Source organism: Plectrocnemia conspersa, unplaced genomic scaffold, assembly GCF_051122295.1.
Source record: "Plectrocnemia conspersa isolate PC_06_02 unplaced genomic scaffold, ASM5112229v1 ptg000010l, whole genome shotgun sequence".
Lineage (NCBI taxonomy): Eukaryota > Metazoa > Arthropoda > Insecta > Trichoptera > Polycentropodidae > Plectrocnemia > Plectrocnemia conspersa.
In genome coordinates, this window is record NW_028277174.1 from 29,548,144 (window position 1) to 29,571,362 (window position 23,219).

General features: G+C 31.2%; 1 protein-coding gene across 4 annotated transcripts in view; it reads left to right on the plus strand.

Annotated features, from left to right (window-relative positions):
- Positions 1-23,219, plus strand: part of kek5 (leucine-rich repeat, immunoglobulin-like domain-containing kekkon 5 protein) — a 653,879-nt gene that overhangs the window by 425,256 nt on the left and 205,404 nt on the right. For all 4 annotated transcript variants that reach the window (XM_088194859.1, XM_088194856.1, XM_088194858.1 and 1 more), the window contains exon 2: positions 2,956-2,998. The gene's annotated coding sequence lies outside the window, so the exon portion shown is untranslated. The remainder of the gene's footprint in view (positions 1-2,955; positions 2,999-23,219) is intronic.

The window sequence follows — 23,219 nt, forward strand, 5'->3', positions numbered from 1 at the left end:
AAGGATTGCTATAAACGTTTACCCTACGACTAACCTTAACAACGGGAAGCTTAGAAAACGTATTTTTGCCACAGATAGAAGCTTAACTTCTGGGCTTTCAACCATTTGCACAATTTGGTTTAATTAAGAAGTCACTCTAAAACTATTTGAACAAATGCGCCTAATAATATTGTTCTTTAACTCACTAGTTACCACCTAAACCATTTATATTGAGGCAATCCAATTAGCTTACCAACATCCTCATCTTGACGAATCCCAGCTGTTCCGCTGAAATTACAGCCGACAATAATTCAACTCGACACCCCACCAAACACTGCCATTTTAACTCCACTGCCTCTTTATTTATGTAATAATTTTGAAATGTTTATGAAATAATTTGGTACCAGCTTTTCTGGCATATATTTGGTTACAAACTCATACCTCTTTGGCCTTAAAACCAAAAAAACTTTTATAGAAATTTGAATTTAAAAATATATTTTCAAATTGAAATTTCTAAAACAAGTGCTAATTATAATTAACACTTGTTTTACAGATCTTGTTAATGATTTATGATTTAAATAAAAGTATAATTATCATTAATATATTTTAAGAAACGCACCGTTCGAGAAGCATAATAGATCTGCAACCAGGTGATTACTGTAGTGACACCTGTAAATGCCTACAACTTGATGTCCCGCGGGTCATAGATTGCCTACGGCTGATTTAAGACATAAATGCTTTATTAATTTATGAAGCAATATTCTTATGCGATTCTTAAAGAATAAAAGCTTATAGAAAAAAACATAATTAATTGTTCAAGTTAATATAAAAATTAGATTAATATATGTACAATATTATTATTGTAATGATACTTAAAAAATTAGTTTATTAAACAATTTTGTATTTATCCTTTCTCTATTACGTATTATATAATTGATCAACGATAAAGAAGTCATATATATTATTATTAAAAATTACCCTTCATACATTATGCATTCTTCCGTCCCACACACTCAACAAAGGACAAATTATTATGAACCGATAACGCTCTACCATTCTTTATCTTTTCGTGTAAAAATAACGACTAACAACGAGAGAGATAGAAAAAAACAGAGAAACACGTCGCTTACAAATGGAACATCATCAATTACAATAAATTACCATATGGCCCAACCGCATTTTGAACACAAAATTCAATTTGTCAAAAAAGGGCGATCTATTTACGGCGTGAATGGATGCCGGGTGTATTCAATGGAAACAATATTTCTATTGCACATACACGTTTATTTTTTTAATAAAAGCATATGCATATGATATTGCATTAAAGCTCAAAGCGAAATCTCATAAACATTGCAAATATTGCACAGACATCAGCAATAGTGCATAATATATCAAGCATAAAAGTTGATTGCATACATTTTATTAGGTGGCATATACTTGGTGCATATCTAACTCATCTTTAAGGTGAAAATGTCTCAATAATGTCACTTTCATCTCACTATTCTAAAACATGTAATTTATAATTTAATAGTTCTAACGTCTGCCATTCATTCAAATGAGGTTAGATTATTTATTTTTAAGGCAGATTCAAAAGCCTAAAGTTTTCTTATTTCATATGAAAAGTAGTTGGAAGTTGATAAACGTCTTTTATGGTATTCAATTTGCGTATGCTCATTGAATTAACTCATCAAAGTGTATAGGCATCGGATTATTAATTATTCGCGTCGCTTTGATCAAAAAGGGTGAGATTCGTCTTTAGGTCTGTTCAATTAAATCCAAGATGTTTTTCCGCAATCTCAAACGAAACGAAACGATCTCTAAGGCGTTTTATATTATTTAAAACGCACAAACACAAAACCGGCAGGAAGCTGTAAATGTATAACTTTGTTTCCGTTTCGCCTGATGACTTTTTTCATCGCCACTTGTGGAAGAAAACTTTGAGAGGGAAGAATAATTATGATGATTAGAGTTTGTTTGCAAGACTAGTTGAGTTTTGTTTTTGCTGCGGGTTGAATATAAAAAAACGCTTAATTTAATTACACTGTTGATGGTTATAAAGCGTTGGAATAAAAACGGTTAGTTTTTCTCGTTATCTCGCCAGTTTTTTAATAAACGGCAAGCTTTCTCAACAAGTTTTTCGATGAAACCGATCCCTTGAACCTGACAGGAAGTCGGGATTTTCCTAATCAAATCACATTATCTTTCAACTTCCTGGTAACTTAATAATATATAATATGATTTATTATATTTCATCCACATAATGTATGATATAAGAAAAGTTGTGAGAAACATACAAAAAAAATGTTAATAAAACATTTTCGTTGATAATGTTGTAGCTTACGCTTATTTAACTTTTATGTTCATCTAATTTTGTCATAAAGATAAAATCACTAAGCTTGTACATTTACATGTTGATTTACTATTGAAGTTTATTCGTACAATATTTATTAGTAAATTACAATGATACTAAAAAAATAATATTTATATCATATTGCTTTGAAATTATTGTATATAATAATTAGATTATAAAAAGAGATAAATAAACGCTACTTTATTAATCCAACGCAACTTGCTCAAGATGAAGCAAAACACAAATCAAAACTGTCCATCCCTTTACATCCTTCAGCTTTAAAGTAATTCTTCATCCCCGTCTCTGTTACAAAGTACCACTAATCTTTTTAATTAGTTCATAATACGAATTAATATTTACTGAGTGCGGCCGCTAAGTGGTTCTCCAACTGTGGAGTCACCCAGAATTTAATCCTTCTATGTACACGCAAAACTTGCGAAACTTCCCCACTGCTCTGTTTCACCCGCGAGGGATGATATGCACCGGGATGGGTTTTATCTAAGCGCATGTTAATACCCTATTTCAAAGCCATGAGAATGTGTTATTAAAATATATACGTTTGTCGAATAAATATTTGTTTTCAATTAAGACTCGATTAAAATTTCTTCTTGCTTATTTTGTTACAGGTTATTCTCTATCCAGCTTGAATAGAGCGAAACAGCATTTTTGGTAAGCAAACCTTAATGTATTTAAAACTATACTAAACTATATATGTTACAGTGAATGTGTATTATCTTAGTGAAATATATTTTTATTGGCATTTAAGAAAAATCATATCGGAATTCATTTTTACTGGGAGATGTATATTTATATTAGTGAAAATTTAATTAATCTGAAATGTGCAAATGATATTAAATACACAAAATTCTTTCTATAGTTTTCAGAATTACGGTTAAAATATTTTGGTCAGACTATGCACTTGTAAAGACTACGCACCATTTTAAGGGGTGCCCCATTATTATGTCCATGACTGTAGTTTTATTTTAATTATTGTTAGATTTAAAATTTATTATAGAATATCTCAATAATATTCATTTTCAAAAGATTTATCCTTTGTATATTTATTTATTTCTAATTATCGTAAACATTAATTAAATTTAAGTTAAAAATGTTTATGTGAATATTGTAGAATAAAAAATTCGTTAATATTGCACAATATTATTTTAATATCCTACTAGTTAATCCCCTACAACATGAATAATTTTATTCTCTGCATCTGGTTTAAAATAACATAGCATCGTAATTTTCGTAGTTCTATGTTATTGAGATATCGTTTTCAACAAATAAAATATACTAATTTGAAAGGAACAGAAAAATCATAGTACCAATACCAATAAATTAATAACCTTAAATAAATACAGTTTCACCGATATTGCCCAGTGAAATTATAAATCAATTGTTTGATACGTTTTAACTGACCTAGTTAATGAAATTATATTTTTACTAGTAAAAATATAACTTCACTGAAAAATACACATTCACTGTAACAATTGCGAAAAGTCCATTTGCTGCTTAAACTCAGAACTATAGAACTTAAAGTTAAGTTTGGGTTTGAATAGCTAATCGTCAATTTGGGTTTCATATATATTTTAGAGCAGCATACAATTTCACTAGCGCTATCAGTTAAATGATATTTTCTCAAGTATTAGTATTATATATAATATATCTACCGTTAAAATGTATTCAGATAAGATTTCACTGAAATAGTTTGTGAAATACACATTTAATATAACATATATAACATTTAATCGAAAATGTACAAAGAAAATACGCATTTGAAATCAAAACGATTACAATCTCCCAGAGGAGTTTAATAAATAAAACATAGCACATTTTTATAAAAGTATTATTGCATGATACACAGAACGTGCCGAGGGTTTATATTGAATCCGTAAATTCTACGTTGTTGCCAGACATTACTTCTCGCGATGGTTTCAGCGAAATAAAACGTAAAATGCACCCGTAAGATTAACGGCTTTGAAAAATGTACGGCAGTTATGACACTGTACCACCATTACATTGGTACACGCAGATTGTTATTGCCGTTGCTTTAACGATCGGCATGAAAAATGAAATACAGGATTTTTGTATTATCGTTTAATCCTTGAACTGTCTCAATCCATAGATTAGACTGGACGAAAACAACAAGCTGTGTATATTTATTTATATTATTGATATATAACTATTGAGCAGCAATTAAGTGTCGATAATATGCCGGCGGAAAGTTATTTTGTACGCCCGCGCCCGTCGATCAATATCTGATGGTGATATGCCTTATATGGTTACTGATCCTAGCACTCGCTATATTATTTTAATACATGTGTAGAGCATTTAATTTAGTCTCTGTCTCTTTTAATACGTAAAATATATAATACATTTTTTCTCAGGCTCAGCCTTGACGTAGTCAATTAAATTGTTTAATTGAAAAATACGAATAAGAAGTTTGAAAGTCATGACCCATTGTAGCGCCAATACAACAATACTATATGTTAAATTTGGTACAACTTGTGTGCTTTCAAATATTTTTATATGAATACAATCCTTCGTGTGACATTCAATAGGATTTTGACACATCCATTATGCTCACGTTCACCAAACTTAACAGATAACATATTGAACAAGCCGAAATAACTTTGTCGTCGCACAACAAAAGGCCACTTTAGCTGTTACTACTACTATCGCAAGTGATTTGTTGCGCTTCGCGGCCCTCTAGACGAAATGCACTGAAAATTGTGTCGTAAAACTGCACTGAGTGCTTTGATGCATCTTTTGTTCCATTTCAAGTCGGAAACGATAAACGTATAAATTTTATGCGAAGCAGTTGCGTGAATGTATCATAAAAGTCATAGTCGTGCTACTGAGAAATATTATCTTATCTGAAGATTAACATGAAGTTTACGTGTCAGAGGTGTTTATGTTTGCTTTTAAGACAATGTTTGTTGTATTTCAATTTCTATGCAACAATTGAGATCGTCGCGTACAGTTTGTATATAAAAAGTATACGTGACGGCATTACCGAAGCATGTTCAACTTTGGTTTCCGGACGTCAATCTAGACCAGTGGATTCAAAGAGAGAAGCGGCGGCTTCTGCACTCTTCAATGGTCTGAGGTTAAGACTGCCTTCTCTTGGTTGAAACTCGTATGAACTGAGTCCAAGTATGTCATTAGAGGCGTCACATAAAATCGTTAATCTTTAAATTTTTGTTTTCCGCCCCTTTCGGTGGGACGGCCAATTTCAAAAAGGTGGTTGTTAAGTATTTTTTCAAATTAGATTGCTGTTTGTATTGCAATTTCGAATGCACGTGTTATCCTTTCTCGAAGTATTTGCAAATGATACTTTTAATTTTTCTTATTCATAGTGGGTACTTTGACTTAATCTGCAAAAATGTTTTCTCGCGGTAGTGTTCTATTTTAACACTGAAGCCCCTTTTTGTCTTATATCACGTTTCGAGTGGTTTTGTTATCAGATTATTATTTCGATTCTCACGCATGAAATATTTTCTAAAAATATTTCTACATCTGATGTAGAAATCATCAAATGTATTTCTTTCATTAGGTGGTCAACAACTATGGATGGTTCCAGTCCAGTTGGCGTCAAACTAATAGTAATTGCACATAAATAAATATCACGTGACACTAGCAACAGGCTTTACAATGAGAACGTATGTACTAGATTATCATACAAATAGTATAAATACGCATGAATTAATGAACTATCAGTAGCAATTATCTTATTCTTCTAATACATAAATATAAATACATACTCTTCTTCTTTATTAAAGTCAGTCTTTATTAAAAGCAACAAAGTATTTTAAAATTGAACAACACCCCCTTGTAAAATACTAGGAGGGGTAGTCTGCCTTAATTTGAATTTGGAACACCCTTTATAGTCGGCTCGTTCGAGACATTTCGTCTGGTCGTTTCATCACAATGGGATACCCGAAGTGTGGAACACGTCTCGAGCCTTCTTGCTAAATCACAAGCAGTTGTCAAGTCCGCCTCCCTCGCTCTAGAAGGTACCTGAGGATTTAATTTGTACCTGCATACCTTAATTTAAAACTTAATCGCGCGAGGGGATAACTTATGGATTAATTGGATATGCAAACAGGTGATTATTTCGGGAATGCTCCCAGATCCCAAGGCGAGGTTGTCGGGTAATGCAGGTTTACGCAAACACTCCGCATTTGCATATCTTGCCTTAAACGTTTTCCGGATTTTAGTTAAGACACGAGCCAGACATAAATTAACAGGTAACACTAACACCCCCGGCTTCGATTTTAGTATAATTACGCGTGTACACGCGCCGGAGGAATTTGCATATACCACAGTAACTTTTGCACGGCGTGCATAGGTTATTTTAGATCTAATACAATAGAATTGCGAAGGCAAATGTTGCACTAGGGATAGGATCTAAAACATTGCTTCTTACTCGTTGTTTTGCTCATCACTGACAGTCGTGATTAATCCTAACTCCGTTGCGCTCGACTATAAACCCCTCACACATAGAGAACCTCTACGACGGTTGGACCATTTTCAAAATTAATTTGATCAGTACATGGTATATCCTCGCTCTGTATTCCATTGATGGTTAACACGTTGTTACTTTCTTTGGTCCTCTTACTATACCGTTCTGTCCGCATTCCTGCATTAAAGATTAGTTGGATAACCTTATATCTTGAATTAACTTCTAACTGATCTAAAATCACTGCTGAGCTCTTCACAAAATCAAAGATTGTTGAATGATTCTTGGCTACAAGAGTCCGATAGTTGTTTAAATATGTTTGCCTAAAGGACTAATATGTTTTTGTATTGTAGAGTATTAATAATGCAAATAAAAATTTAGAAAACTACAATGCTTTGGCTTAACAATTATTAATAAAAAAATTGCTTCTTTAAACAACCATTAAATGCACAATAGCCACACAGACTTAAAAGCCATAAACTAATAAAAAAAATCTTTATAAACCGCAAAACACTTTGAGGAATATCGCGTTACATGTACGATGGTCGATCTTTCGTTGTTTTAAGGTACCCAAGATAGTTATATATTTACTTATATAACTAAAGAAATAATAAATAAAAAACATTATAGGATGAAATAGCGTAGTCGGTAATGTCTCAGAATAGTAACTTCTAGGCTACGCGTTCGAGACCCGGCAGCGACACTCGAATTTTTATTTATAAAAAAATGCGCTATTATTAAAAAAACGACCCCAGCTATAGTGCAATCTATTGGTATAAATACAAATAAATTATATTACACGTAATAATTTATAATTATTAATACAGATTCCTAGATTTTCAGTCTGGTGGTTGATACTTACTTATATCTGATTAACTTACTCAGTTGATACAGATTTTCTTTGTTGTAACGCATTGGGCTTAGGCTTATTAATAATAAAAAATACTGTTTCTAAGAAAATCTATTAGGTTGATGCATAAGTAACGTCGTATTTTTTTAAGAAAACAAAAGTTAATATTTTTAGTTAAAATTAATTAAATCAATCAACTACACATTTTCCATTACTGCTAATGACTGTCTCCCATATTTCTGTCAACTTTTTAATCTTATAAGAATAAAATAAAATTTCGATGCAAGAAACGAATTTAGTGCTGTTTTTACCTCATCTGTTGTATTATTTTTTTTCTATTTAAATAATTTTGTAGAGATAAAAACAAGTGAAAATCAGAAGAAGCTAAGTCAGGAGAATAAGGTGGATCCTTTAAAACATCCCAATTGAGCTCCTTTAATTTATGCTGTGTCATCATTGCAGAATGAGGTCGCGCATTGTCATGATAAAAGATGACACCCTTGCGATTGCTAAGTTCATGTCATTTTCTTACGAGTGCCGAGTTTAATTTTTGCAGCTGCTCACAATATCTATCAGCATTAATTGTTTGGTAAGGTTGCAATAACTCGTAATAAGTAATACCCTTTATATCCCACCAAACAAAGCATTATTTTTTTAACGATGTTCTGCCTTTGGAGTGGTTATTGGGACTTGTCCTGGCTTGATCCAGTGTTGCTTCCTAGTTTTATTGTTATAGACAACAAATTTTTCATCCCCAGTCACTATTCGAAGCAAAAAAGTTCATGCTTTTGTCTCGCACACAAAGAAACACATGTGGCAACTCGGTCCAGCAGGTTTGCGGGTGACAAGTTGTGCGGAACCCAAACGTTGTACTTGGAAACCATTCCACTGTGATTCTGATGCCTCACCACCGTAGATTGAATTATACCCATCTTCATTGCGATGTCCCTGGTATTTTGACGGAGATCAGTTTCAAGTATGTCATTCACAACATCATTATCGGTGGTTGAAGGGCGCCCCACTCTTTCTTCATCAGCTGTTGATAAATTCCCAGATCTGAATTTAGCAAACCATCGTTGTCTGTTTCGAACATCGATAGCACCTCTGCTGTACACATCACGTATGTTTTTGGTTGCCAATGTTGCATTATGGCCTTTAAAAAAAATAAAAGTAAAAAATTTCGAATATGGACTTTTTTCTCTGACATTTTAAAAAAATCACAAGGGCTCTGTATAACTCAACCGCTGACGATAGACTAAAAAAATGTTAGAAGAAACCCTCCTTTATATAATACAAATACAACATTAAGCACAGATATTAAAAAGTTGGTTAAAAAAAATATATGATAGTCGATGTAAAAATACGACTTTACTTATGCATCAACCTAATAAAAGGTACAAACCCATCACTATGATTATGAGTGGCCCTACTGTTATTTTTTGCTACTCTGAAGCATTATTGTAATGCAAATTAAAATAATACACATGTGGACTTGTTAAATATTTTTATATATTCAAATACAGATACTTTTTCAAGAAAATATTTACAAGGTATTCTGTAATTTGAATCCCCAAAATCGCATCGACGCGTATACATAAAAAAAAAACACTTTTATAAGATGTAAAAAAATTATACATCTTGTTAATACTAAAAGAGTATAAATTTATTTTTTATTCAATTTTTAGATGTATTTACTAGAACGTGTTGTTTATGTATCAGTTTGTATGTGCATGATTAGTTTCGAAGTTAATTAACCTTGAGAGTGGCAATTCATTTTCACCACAACACTACAAAATATATTCGACATTAATCCATAGGCGATTATCAGAAATTCTGAATATAAATTACTTCAAACGTGATACATTTCAAATTAGTACATATTCAAATTATATAAGCTGTCGTAGAACAATCGGTTTCGGCACAAAAGCTGATTAAAATTTGACGATTATTTCTGCAAAAACGCGAAATTTCCCTTCTCTGCCGCAACAATATATATTTACAAGGTAAACTTTAAAGTCTGTACGTTTTCGCGTTATAACTTGCTCCGGCGCAAAGTCATATTTCCACAAGACAAAACCATATTGAATAAATAAATCGCGGCACAATTGCGAGCCGGGAAAATTTTTGAATGGCTTTTCTCCGGCACAAGTTTGGAGAGGCGGTTACTGTGTTTGTGTGTATACGAGGAATACCTTTAAATAAAATTGTAAACTCATAGGGGAAAAGCGATGGAGGTATACACAATATATTTTTTTCACCATTAAAAGCCATGCCATTCTTACTTTCTGTACAGTTTATCGGTGAGAGCGTCGCGAAAGAAAATGAAATTTTCCACCTTGAGCGAACGCGATAAGACAACGTCAAAATCGCGTTTGTTTTTCTTTTATTTTTAACGAACCAAACAAATTGTTAAAAGGGAAATGGGGATTTTTTGTATTTGAAGCGATATGAAATTTCATGCGCGACAGTCGTAAATAACGTTGTTTAAAATATTACAATAATAAAAAAACTGTGGCATTTATATACGAGATGTGGTAATTTAATTCCCAGATTGGCCCATAAAAACAAACACAATTTATGTGACATGAAAAATGTTTTCTCTATTACAATACATATTGTATAATACTAAAAGTTTTAAAAACACCAAGGCGACAAATAAACTTGAAAGAGAAAAAGATTTTTTGGATTGAAATCCGGTGAATGATCGTAAAAATGTCGTCTTATTATAACTATTCCCTTCTCTATTGCAAATAAGCATGTAAAATTCACATTTTTTTATTCAGCCTCTCAAAGAGCTCTTGAGACACGAATCTGCTTCATGCCTACATTTATATTATTATTTATTTATGTATTTATTGAATAAATCTACAGAGCCAAGACACACATATCACACAATTCTTTGTGCAAAATAGATAGTTGCATTGCATGGATAGACAACTATATCTTGATTAACGTGACGACAAATTTATCAATTAAATGTCCAATATATCACAAACGTATCCACTAAAAACAATAGATAAGTTACAAATGATGGTTTGCTCTGTTTAATGACAAAACAAATGATTAGTATTTAAGCATAGGTTTATATGTAAAGTAACTGATAAGCATATTTAATATCAGTCGAAAGCTCGCAAATGTAGGTCATCTACATAAATTCATTACGCAATATATAATTTATATTATCAACATACATTAAATTTAATATTGAGTACACACAATTAATTACTCGGTTACATAAGCGTATCAATTTCGGTGACATTAATAATATGCATTTAGAGGAGAAATATGATTTTGTGAACAAATATATTGTTCATTGGTATGTATTGAATTTAATTTATTTAAATTTGGGTTTGTTGAATATGAAATTATTTTATCATTATAAATATTAATTGCATTCGGACGGTCTTGCAATGAAGTCTGGTACAGAAATCTTTCAGTAAATTCTCTTTTTTCAACATTGCAATATCTTGCAAATACTAAAATTTTGTTGGTTTTTGTCACATCATTACTTTCGTTTAAACATAAATAATAAAATGGGCTTTTATTAATGAATTTACTGATTTCTAGTCATATAAACTGAATTATTCCGTTGAATCTTTGTTGAATCGTATCATTACTAAGCGCCATATTTCGAAATAGTTTATTTTGAAGAGCAACTACCAATACAAATGATTTTACAAATTCACATTTTGTGAAAGGTTTTCGATGCTTTCGAATTGAGTAACTAGCTTTAAGAGATGCAAGATATAACTCATCATTTTGTGAAAGATATGCACTCATACTTTTTTTTTGTATCAAAAGTTCAATCTTAAATTTTTCAACTAGATTTTGGCGAAAGTTTGTATTGGGCCATTTTTTTCAACTTCATCTTCATGAATTTTATAATGCCTCGCTAAAAAAAATTAAATGTACGAAACACGATGACCAACGTTGATTTTTATGTGTTTTTTATCTCACCATGATTTTTATCAGATTACTATAAATAAAAATATTTAAGTTTTGTAATCAAAAAGCAAAGTCTTGAGCTTGACTCTCTGTTCAGTTTTTTTTAAGAAAGATACTTTATTTATTTACAATATTATTTGAGTTTTAAATATATACATATATTATTTACCAAAGCATATATATATATGTAGAGCTATGGCCAATTAAAAATTGATCTTGAAATTCTTATACGTTTTTTAATTATTTTATCAACTTTGATGCATTTTTTACACGTTTTTAAATTTATAATAGATAAATATAATTGTTAACTTACTTTTTACGTTGATACTGTTAAAAAATACTGGTGTTGTAAAATTAGGAATATAATTTCGTCAATTCTAAGAAAGGTGCATTTTTTTCGTCGTCACAGTAAGTGCATAATGGCGAGCCTCCAACTCAACACGTGCGCGCGACCTTTTTTTGCTCTATTCATAGAAAGTAATATCGAGGATATTTAAAAATTAGAAGCTTGTAAAGAAAACACTTTTATAACATCTTAACAAAATTATTTTTACGTAATTTCACCTTTATTTTTAATAAATTCTTGTATTCTGCCTGTCATCGATAAATACAGATTTTTAATTATTTTAAGATCGATCTTTTCTTCCTAACTTTCCATGATATGTTTTTTCAGTTCGGCTAAATTTTTATCGTTTTTTTCTTCGGTGTTGTTTTATGATTGCGCATAAATTTTTAATTGGATTCACGTTTGGGCTGTTTCCTCGCCATGTTAATTATGTGATTCCCAAAAACTCTTTGAATTGTGTAAATTGTAGATAGAGGATTAATTTAGTGAAAGTTCTAATGTAAAAACTATAATTAGACTCGCAGATTGAGCTCGATAGCATGGCGCAGAATCGTCTTAAAAAATGGGTTCAGCAGTATGTTGGGAAATTTCTTCAAGGGTTGGAATAAAGTCGTTTTTTACAACCGATTTATATATGTTTGCATTATGGTGCCACGGACGAAATTTGCAGAGCCCAATTCATAAACTGTCATGCCCTCCCAGATCATCACATTGAAAACATTCGCTATTTCAATGCCGCACGGTCGCTTACCATCTGCTCTAAACAGCTTAAATTTGGATTCGTCGGAAAAAGCCACTCTTCTCTAATCTTCGACGGTCCAATGGCGATGTGCTTTTGCCCATTCAAGGTGATTTGTTTTAGTAAATTGTTTTTTTTTGCTGGGTTTCGCGCTTTAAATCCAGCTTAAACCAAACGTCTATTTACTGCCTAGAATAGAATACATTTTATTAATAGAATTCGTGAAATATTGCCTATATAACTTTTAGTTAGCTGTATTTTGTACGCGACTTTCACAAAATTAATTTAAAATAATTGGTTACCTAAAACATATTTAAATATCATGACAACATCACGTATCGTCTTTCTATTTTCAAGAATTTTACTGCTGAAGAAAAAATTACAGTTTGATATATACTATATTTAAAATATTATGTCATTTTTTGAATTGTATTTATACTATTTTAATAATATAATATTAATAAAATACGCGTATTTAATATTATTCCGTCACACGCGCAAATAATAAGCATACAGACATTGGCATGTGAAATTCTAGTTTATTAAACAAACACAAATTTTGTGTGCGAAATTATCGCGCGGAGTCAAAACGATGACCGGCTCAAATTCATTGTTGAAATGCATAACATTGCAATTAAAACAATAATTATTTAAGCCACACTGTAACCAGGGAAATTGTGATAGTTAATGAGGCAAAGCATTTGAATTTGAATTTTGATTAAAAAAAAATATTTTTGTAATAAACACGTTTATCTGTTTTGTCACAATTATGACGAACTTTGCGGCATATTTCGGCAGCGATGTTCCTGCCATCATCACGGTAGGCAAATAAACGCCTATAATTATTTTTTTGTTCATAATTTCATCGGTGAAATTTTTTGGTGTTTTTACCAAACTAATGTTTATCAGAACCGGAAGCTGGAACTTCGATATGATATACAAATGTATATATTATATATATTTAATTTTTTAAGTAATTATATTTTTGATCCAAGTTTAAGTATATTTCTGGTATAGTCTATAGATCACAATAAAAATGTAAATATGCTAAAGTAATTCAATAGACCAGGCGAACTCTAAATCGTGTGATTTTAACAGTGCTAAATTTGCTCACATTATTATTAACCTTGTATCTTTACTTTCTGATTATCTTATGTAGGTATTCAAAAACACAATATTATACGAATTGCCTAACATTAGTAATGCTAATAACAAACTAAATCATAACTCAGTGAATAATAATAATTATAAATATCCCTTAAGCTTAAGGCATAGTGACTACCATTTTGCACTGACTGATTTTATATAGTGATACTTGCTATTATACGCTCCACTCTAACCTTTGACATTTTAAAATATAAATACTCCAATCCAAGTTTTACATCACAATGTATATAATATGTATATACCGCTGATATCGCGACGTCAAATTGAATTTTCGCGAAACGGAAGCACAATTCAGACACTGATATAATTGACCTGTCAACCGAGGCGAGGAGGGTTGTGAAAAAAAATCGCGAATGAAAATAGTCTGATATGAGTGGAAGACAAAATAAACAATCACAAGCGATAGAGTCAAATGTTTTCACGGTTGGAATAGAAGAGAAGTGGAAAAAGTATATACATAATAGATGGTAAAAAAAATAAAGTCGAGGATTTGCCGAGTGGGAAATTTTTCGACGTATTCGTGACACTTTTCACTCTCGTATAATTTATCGTTTGTTACAAATTTGGTGTGTGAAAAAATATATACAGAAGCAATTTGAGATGTATATTATCGTTCAATATTTGGAATTGTAAACCTTTGAACGTTCCATTGATATTCCATCTTTCGTGTGATATTTGATTCAATCGCTATTGACTTTCATTCACAACAAATACAAATATACACTTAAAATTCACTTTTAGTAATAATAATATGAATAAACAAGAAAAGCAAATATAAAAATACAATGAGTTATGTTCTTTAGTACTTTATAGATATTTTCATTTTTGTAAGAACTCAGTAATAAATAATCAAATACTTTCTAGATAAAATAGTCATGTTCTTAAGAAATTATAGATTTATTTTATATCTTTCCTAATAATAAAAATAAATACATACTTCTAGTGTTGCTATTTTATAAATATTACTTTAGTCACTAATGTTTTATAAAAAATAAAATAGAAATAAATTACATTTAAATATAAATTATATTGCACTAAATGTACAACTTTAAAAATTCAGCCCCCCCTAACCCCCATATTATCAATATGTAATAAAAGTATTTTTTTTTCACTATTTTCAACGAAAAAACGTCATTTGAAAATGTCGTAAATTTGGCACATATAAATTAGATTTAAATAATATAAAACTTGAAATCATCGACATTATACTTTTAGAAGGTCAACAAGTCAACAACAAAGGTGACCTTCGTGTCACTCTCGCATTAAAATAAATCGAACGAGAGATACATATTTAAAAATAAACAATCAACTTGCATTAAAATAATTCGAATTAGAGATAAATATTTTAAAAATAGACAAAGAGGTGAATGACATTTGTTATTTTTAATGAAGCATAACCTTGAATTGTCTGGATGCATCTAGAAATATTTAAAAAAAATACCAGTAGCTATGCGACCACGGTCGTAAACGGCCGAATAAATTCTTTTGTTACATTTTTCTCGAATAAGTGTTCTCGTTCATATTTTTTATAATAATATCCGTTTCGATGTTTTTAATTATAAAGTGATGGTGTAATTTAGTGTATGTGTTAGAATTAAGCAGTGTATAATTCAAATTAGTGTTACTATGCAAGGCACCGTTGCATCAGTGTTTTTCCACGGCGTGCACCGAATGCGACGCGTCCCTTCCCCCGCCGGCCTCGCGGGGGAAGGGACGCCAATTGACGCCGAATGTGCGATATTTACAATTCTATGCATCATGCTGTTGACAAGGTAATGTCTTTGGAATTTTCTGTGTAACCATTTGTGCTAGTAAGTCGACATCGTATACCAAGCGTGGCACTCTTACGTCGACAAAACTTTCAATGCATTTATTGGCTTTGTGTTCGAGCTAATTTTGACAATTTCAATTTATTAATGCTAAAAACACTTGTGGTAAACACATTTTAGTAATATTCAATTTTCAACTTATGCAAATAAGTCAATAATCTTTAATTTACGAGTTTATTCCTCTTAAACTGATTTTTTCCTTCAAAGGTATCTATATTTTTATGATATGGGATGAAACGGGATTATATGCTCTAATTGTGCATAATTGTTACTTAATATTGTGTGTCTGTTATGAAATAAAAGGATTAGAAAAAAGCTATTTCGCTCGCACTATTAAAATGAGCGATTGACAACTATCGATCTGGGTATCGACATTTTTAGCGGCAACTCAAATAATAATATTAGTCTTTTCGAGCTAGTAAATTACTAAGTCGCGTAAACAGAATTAGTAATCTGTGTTTTAATTATTTATAAATACATATACTGATTTATTTTTAGAAAAATCAATATAATTACGAATGACGATATAATAATGGATGCTTAAAAAAATGACGATGAATTTGATATTAACTGTGTGATTATTACTGTGATAGTAATAGTAGTAGGAATTATATCTAACTACTGAGGGGCCATATACCTGCCCTATTATACGCATTCATTGAAAGTCGAGTCGATAAATAATAATATTTTATTAATAATTTAAAAAAAGTATTTATAATTTATTTTTTAAATAATAATATTATTATTTGTCAATTTAATGAAACATTATAAAACAAACGTAATGATAAATTATAAATCAGCGTTTCATTTTAGTACAAAATATATAAGTATATCGTACGTATGGGAATGGGGAGCCATACTTTCGTATGTACGTAATAATTCATAAATAATAATGTTTTCATTGACAAATCATTTTAATCGTTAATACGCTCTGGCTAGAGTCTCCAATTACTCGAACCATCAACTACTCGAGTATCGAATATTAAAATTTTAAAATACTCGAGTACTCGAGTACTTTCGAGTATTTACCAAATGTACCAAAATAGCTATTATTCAAATTCGTGCACATATAAATAAATAAATAAAATACTTAGTATGTTAATTTTTACAATTATTTTAACTTCACGAACATACTTTTTGAAAACAATAATGCAAAAAGTGTCTCGAATTTAATATTACTGCTAACCTTTGGTTTTATTATTCCCGTTATGGAAAAAACCCTTTCCGTTGCTGTTGATGTTGGTCTTATTGTCATTAACGCGTTGGATAAGGCTTCTAATTTATATCTGTTCGCTTTTTATAGATATAAAATTTTTTGAACTCTCTTCTTATGTTCTCTTCTTTCATTCCCTTCTCTGCTTTTCTCTTATTTCCTTCGACTATTGACAAAATATCATTTTGTAATTCTTCTTGAATAGATTTTTTTTCTTAACAATATACAATATTCTACTCCTTCTGATTAATGCGAAGAATTTAAATCTATATCCTTCAAAGATATATTTGGGTGAATCCCTTTCACTCTAGAGCTAAACGGTTCGCAAAGAACTGACTTTACTTTAAATGCCTTTAAAACACACAATTGTTTTGATTTATATTTTAAGCTGAGGGATCAGTATAAACAATTTACAACACTTTACGCTACAACTGCATAGTCATAAAACCTAAAAAAAAAATTTGTTGATATTTCATATTGTTCATTGCCATAAATTAGATAAGTCGGGACTGTCGAACAGAAAACACAAAAGAAATTTCTCCGTCGTACCCACTAACATAGCCGACGACCGGAACTATGCAACTATGGAACTATGAAAAAAGTATACCTGATAGTAACCGCTCTAACTCGGGACTTCGGGCATAAACGCCAAATAAAAGCAAGACGTTAACCTTTACCGGACCGAGTTATAGTTATTTTGTTTCTGAAATATTTCAAAAAAATTTAATTTCGAGTATTAATCGAGTAATTTTCAAAATACTCGATTATCAAGTACTTGAAAAATAGACAAGTATACTCGAGTATCGAGTACTCGATTACTCGAATTGGAGACTCTAGCTCTGGCACATAAAATATTAATTTTACCGCCTATGTATATATTATTTAATTTTTTTGCGCTCTTATGATGTGCTTTCTTTTGTCAAACGCTCATATGACTGTCTGCGCATTTGACGCGCGCTATTTTGTTACAGCGCTTTTATGACGCAGCGCTTATAATGCAGCGCTCTTTTGACACACGCTCATTTGTCCGCGCTTATTTGTGACGTTGCCGAAATTAATACAATTAGTTGCTATGTATTATATTTTATTTCTTTATGATAATTTTGCGCATATCTTTTATATATGGATCAATTTCGATCCATCGAAATTGTTCCATATATAAAATATAATACATGATTTCTAAAAGCGAATATTTACTTTGCGAACCTTTTGATTTAAAATTTATTTATATACACATACATTCCAAAACATTAATTTTCTAAAGAAGATTTATTTCATCTTTTCTTCAATACCGATCATCAGCTTCTCTGCAAATTATTTTTCAAGAATACATTTTCGCTCTAGCGAAAATTGGATTTCTTTAAGTCCGTACTTGAGTTTTATTTACCAAAAGTTGCCACACATTTATCAACGTACATCGATATACAAAACGTTATTTATGTATTTTCTTTGCATTGAAGTACTAATACATAAACGAGTAAATGGATTGGTTTTAATATAGAATTACTTATCTGTGGGAAAATCGCAAGTGGACCGCTCGAAGCAGAAGGTTATTAATCAGCAGATTCCCTACTAAGAATAATAATTAATTTAAAATTGATTGATGGCGCATCCTGTGTAGCGAACTTAGTTTATATTCCGCGTTAATGATGAATATTCATAAAACAAATAATACAAAAAAGGACGATAACATCGCGCGTCGTTTTGATTAATTAACAATAATTTAGGCAGAAATTTATTGGGGTCGCGATAAAAATTCCAAATGTCGAAATTAATATTCCCTGCATATCGATCGGATATTTCAATATGATTGATAATCGCTGGGGAGAGTTCGCAGGTCAGATATTTCATTTTGGCAAGAATTTATACAGTTAGGTACGGCATGCGGTAATTTCGCCCGACCAGTGTATGGCGCTCTTATATGAAGCACAAGATGATAAATTGTTTGCCGGATAACACAAACCTGCGAAACAATTTTTGTGCGCAGACACAAATATGTGAGATAATTGAAATTAATGAAATATAAGAGGTCCGATAATAAAAAAATGAATTTATGCCGCATGCTGCATCTGTATGTATTTAGATTAAGGCTTTCAATACTGGTATCTTGGTATTCAGGTCAGTTTAACACAATAAAAACATAATCTATATTAAAAGATGGAAATGGAAAAATAATTCTTAATATAAAAGTTAAAGTTAAATGTTAGTAAGAATATATTGAAGTGCTCTTTTCTGATAATAAATAATCTTAATGAGGAGACCAATAAAAAAATTTTTTATGCTAATAAATTATCAATAAATCGAAAATCAGTTGGAACAGACGACGTATACATTAAACTGGCGAAACTTATATCTATTTATTTTAATTAACCAATTGTATTTCAAAAGTGCTCGTGTCAATATCAACTTAAATTATTTTAATTTGTCGACTTTTGCAATAATCGGATTTAATACATACTAGGGCTGCAAAGTTTATGACCAGATCCTCCACCTTTTTAGACCCCAAGTTTATATTTACTAATAATATCAGTTTCTAGGTTAGTACCGTGTTCATACGTTCCATGTGCATATTTTCAAATGCTTTACGACTGAGATTAATAATTCTAAATCTGCTCTAAAACACAAACACACTCAGAATGAACATATGTTATAGTACAGAGCTTTTATGAGCGAACACGGATTGTACTCACAAACTCCTATTAAGACCATACATGGCGGAAAATATTTTAAAATTTTTACGAGCCACACAAACATTCCATTGCATTATTACACTTGTGAAAGGCTCCGCAGTGTGCAGCAATAACAATATTTTACGCAATAAACGAGCTTTACATTTAAGGAGGCAGGAGAGCAGGGGGACAAAAACGACAATTGCACACCGCAATTAATGCGAACTCGAGTGCATTTGGCGCCAGAGAGCACTCTGATCGAATGCACTTTGGCCGAATGCATAAAAAATATAACTATGAACGTGTGAAGGGTGCTTTCAAAGCGCTTTATTACTATTGCGTGAGCTATAGACAAGTACTGCATGTTTGCAGGATTAATACCAACCCTTTGATATATTTGTTAATATTGGTAAGGTATACCAGTAGGTTTATTTGCTGACTTTGAGAGCTTAGATTTGATATTTAACAATATACTGAAGAGTTATTGTGATTTAGGCAGATATTCGCATACTATATGTAAAAAAAGTAGCTATTGACAGATGTTATAGATTTTTTGCCACACTACTTCTTGGCGTCTTTGATACAACAAGAAAATGTACGAGTTGTATCGGGAGCCCGACGTCGTTTAGTATATTGAAATATTACGTTTCAGATAGGCCAGACGGCAACGTCACAAATGGGCGTGCGTCAAAAGAGCGCTGCATTATAAGCGCTGCGTCATAAGAGCGTTTACCAAAGTAGCACTGTAACAAAATAGCGTGCGTCAAATGCGTAGACAGTCATATGAGAGTCAATGAATGCGTACAGTTATAGGGCAGGTATATGGCCCGCCAGACCTTTTTTTCATTTATTTTATACTACTACACTTTATCGTGAATATCGGCTGAGTACAAATATTTATAATATATTTTTGTTAATTAAACGATTAATATTTTATATTTAAAACTGTAAGAAAATTCATATATTATTAAACCTATATGTTTGTATATCGAAAATTTCCATATCTATGGCCAGAAATGAGCCAAGACGTTGGGTTAATTTAGTATTTGTTAGTTGATTTTGAAAGTAATGTAACTTTCAAAATCAACAAACAATTAATATCATTGACCAAAATAAATTACTTTAAAAAAAATTACACTGTTATTTATATGATTGTGAATTATTTATAAACAGAATTTTTAAGATAATTTCTAATGAAAATTAGCTGCAACTTTTATTTTTTACAAAATGGACTTTTCCTACTTTCAAAATCAACGGCTCAAATGTAAACTTGAAGTTGGTTAAAAATTATAAATATTATAAATATAAAGTATTTTTGAATGCCAATTTATTTTTCTGTCAATTAAAATAAAATGTATAAGCTTTCATGCCTAAATACATATCAATAGCATGTTAAATTATAGTTCAAACAAAGATCACGTCAGCAACAAAGTATAACCAATTGTCGCTTCAGTAAATTTATCGTTTCGAGTTACAGTTCTATACTTGGTTTAGTAACTCGATCCAGAATAGTTATTTTTCGCCATGCAAATATTAACCGACGCGGTTCGCGTATCGCTTCGTTAGTTATTTCAAAGTTTTATTACACCGGGCAAAGCCAGTATAGTACACCTATGTTGTGTGTATCGAGGGCTAATAAATTGAATTGATGGCGCCGCATTGTATCCGTAGGCGTAAATCAACGCCGTTCCGCACTTCCGGCGCTAATTTCGCTCACATCCGCTTAAATTAGGCGGAAGTAACGAGCATTTAGATATTGCTGTAACAAAAGTTCAACGATACGTGTTTATTACGAGCTGTCTATAAATATTAATGCAGCTTTCACTATATATGTATCTTTATTATAATTGTCAAAGTTTGTGTCTCACTTAAAACTCGCATTTTGATTTATTTATTATTTTATAATAAAATAGATTATATTATATGATATATATATGAAAAACTATCTTAGATCTAGTCTCATATCTTTATAAAAAAATCGTGTTACACAGTGTTATAATTAAATACAATATTGTTAATTATATAACATATCAAACAATGACGTCAAAGTCTGTTGGAGATAATTTGCTAATAAGCTAAAAAAATATAAAGCAACGTCGACGATGATTTAATTAGAGAGAGAGAGATAGAATAGAATTTTTATAAGACCCTCGTTTATTAAGCAGTGTTGTGGTCTACGAATATAATATCGCAATAAAGCTTTTAAAAGCTTAGCTCAGAAAAAAAGCTTATTAAGCAAACCTGTTTTAGTTTAACCGCATTTTTTTTTATTTTCACATCTGATTTTGAATTCATTTACCGTACAATCTTATCGCAGACCGTGCACGTTTAAACTGTACGAGTTGAGCTTTAAAATGTGTTTTTTTACGCCACATCAAAGCTTTGACTTTGATCTATAAACTAAATCCGCGGTAATATTTCATATACTATATAAACACGTCTGGGTGTGTTTCTTTTTAATCTGGCGTCGATATTTCCGCCCTTCGTGCGGAAATCTGACGTGAGAAAAGGGCGGCAAGTTATCAAGGGAGTGCTTTTAAAATTTGTGAAATGTCAGTACTGTAAAAATTAAATCGCGAAAATGTACCATTGAATTTTTCTCGGGGAGAATATGAAGCTCTTCACAATGAACGCCGTAAAAAAGCTTCACGAGCTTTTATGTATTATACATACTTATGCGCTCTATACTAAAAATTTGTGTGTGTACCAAAGTTTGTGTGTAATATTTAAACAAGTATCCTACATTCAGTTTTTATGGTGCTTTTAATCGTCATACTTTATTGCCCAGTTGAGATTTTTTAAATAAAAAATAATATCTACACAGTATCACATTGCATATGCCATACACATTATCAATTATTATTCGATTGTAGTGTAGCAATATAATAATAATATAAATTTTAAAGACATAAATATAGCCCTAATATATGGTATGGTATATAGAACTCTGCATATCAAAATTGCAAGCAATGGCTTGCTGTTACGCCAACGCCAATGAGTGCGCCCTGCCACCGACGTCATATGTTGATACTCGCGAAGTGACAAATGCTACATTCAATTATAAGCACAAAATAAATTAAAATTGTGATATGTAACTAATAATTTAGCATACATAAACAGCCCTAATTCCCACGCAGTATTTAAAGATTAAATTTTTATTTTTATGTAAGACGTATTGCATACAACGCTAATGCCGAACGTAAAGGGTTAATCAAGCATGCTTTATGTCTGCGACATTAGCGCCGTAAAAGCTTAAGCGCATTTTATGTTATATCTAAGAAAGCGCTTAAAAAATGTATAATATCCGCCGAGCGTCGAATTAAAAAATCTTTTTTTCATATTCGCACGCTAAAAATCTCTTTGAATTATTAACGCAGCGATCATATACACTCACGACACGTATCGTGCACGTGGATAATGTATGTGCATACATTTAAGGCGGCGTTTAAGGTTAATGTCGATTTAATGCGAAAACTCGGAGTTTTCGTCGGGTTCAAGGCCTTCAGAGCTTTTTGATTTTCCGCGATGAGAAAACGTATGATGAAAAGTTACACCAGCGTTTCTCAAACAAAGATTATCATTAGTTAAGATTCTTTAGATTATTTTATAAATTAATTATTCCGGAATGATTATCAAATGCATGAAAGTCTGGGAATCGGTGACATTCATA